Source organism: Neopelma chrysocephalum, unplaced genomic scaffold (assembly GCF_003984885.1).
Source record: "Neopelma chrysocephalum unplaced genomic scaffold, ASM398488v2 Primary Assembly neopelma1_95127, whole genome shotgun sequence".
NCBI lineage: Eukaryota > Metazoa > Chordata > Aves > Passeriformes > Pipridae > Neopelma > Neopelma chrysocephalum.
In genome coordinates, this window is record NW_020923821.1 from 11451 (window position 1) to 13140 (window position 1690).

Consider the following 1690-nt stretch of genomic DNA (forward strand, 5'->3'; position numbering starts at 1 on the left):
ATGCTCCTGGAGATCAGGGAATGCTCCCGGAGATCAGGGAATGCTCCCAGAGATCAGGGAATGCTCTCGGAGACCAAGGAATGCTCCTGGAGATCAGGGAATGGTCCTGGAGACCAGGGAATGTTCCTGGAGATCAGGGAATGCTCCCGGAGATCGGGGAATGCTCCTGGAGATCAGGGAATGCTCCCGGAGATCCGGGAATGCTCCCGGAGATCAGGGAATGCTCCTGGAGATCAGGGAATGCTCCCGGAGATCAGGGAATGCTCCAGGAGATCAGGGAATGCTCCTGGAGATCAGGGAATGCTCCTGAAGATCGGGGAATGTTCCCAGAGATCAGGGAATGCTCCTGGAGATCAGGGAATGCTCCCGGAGATTAGGGAATGCTCCCGGAGATCGCTCCCTGCGGGGCAGCCCCTCTCCGAATCCCGCGTTTCCAGGCTTTTCCCGACCCGCTCCCAAAGGTGCCGTTCCACCTCTGGGGTTCCGGGAAAAAACCGGGAGCCTCCCAGTGCTCTGACAATCCCGACGGGAAGCAGAGGGGCTTCCAAAGGGGCGGGACAGGGCACATCCAGGGTGGAAATCATGGAATTCCCGAGGTTGGAAAAGCCCTCGGAGACAGCGGGTCCAACCATTCCCCCACCCACATCCGCAGGGATTTATCCCTCTGGGAATGACGACTCCCCCATTCCAGGAGTTTTCCCGACTTCCCACCTGAACCTGCCCCGGCACAGCCTGAGGTGGTTTCCCCTCATCCCATCCCAATTCCAGGCCCTCCACCAGCTCCATATTCCCGGGATACGATCCCGACACCCCCCCAGCTCCACATTCCCAATGCCGCTCCCAGATCCGTCCCCCCCTGGGAAGGGCGGATCCAAGGGCGGATTCCAGAGGGCAGGAGCTCAGTGGGGCCTCCCTCCCTCCCTCTTCCCACCTCCCGACCCCGATCTCCCGCTCCAAACCCTCTCCTGTGATCCCAAACCCTTCCCAATCCCAGATCCCAAACCTTTCCCAATCCCAGATCCCAAACCCTTCCCAATCCCAGATCCCAAACCTTTCCCAATCCCAACTGCTCCTTGCTCCGGCCCCTCCTACGATCCCAAACCTTTCCCAATCCCAGATCCCAAACCTTTCCCAATCCCAACTGCTCCTCGCTCCGGTCTCTCCCAAGATCCCAAACTCACCCCAATCCCAGATCCCAAACCTTTCCCAATCCCACCCGCTCCTCGCTCCGGCCTCTCCCGAGATCCCAAACCTTTCCCAATCCCAGATCCCAAACCCTTCCCAATCCCAACTGCTCCTCGCTCCGGCCTCTCCCGTGATCCCAAACCCTTCCCAATCCCAGATCCCAAACCTTTCCCAATCCCATCCGCTCCTCGCTCCGGCCTCTCCCCCGATCCCAAACCTTTCCCAACCCCAGATCCCAAACCCTTCCCAACCCCAACTGCTCCTCGCTCCGGCCTCTCCCGCGATCCCAAACCTTTCCCAATCCCAGATCCCAAACTCATCCCAATCCCAACTGCTTCTCGCTCCGGCCTCTCCCACCACGGTTTGGGCGGAATTCCGGCACTTTTAACACCTTTGGAACACTTTTATCCACGGCTGGGGACGGGGAGGACACGGAGCCGGGATGGGAATCGCTGCCCCATTCCCCAGGGATTGCCCCCAAATCCCAAACTTTGGACATTCCCCA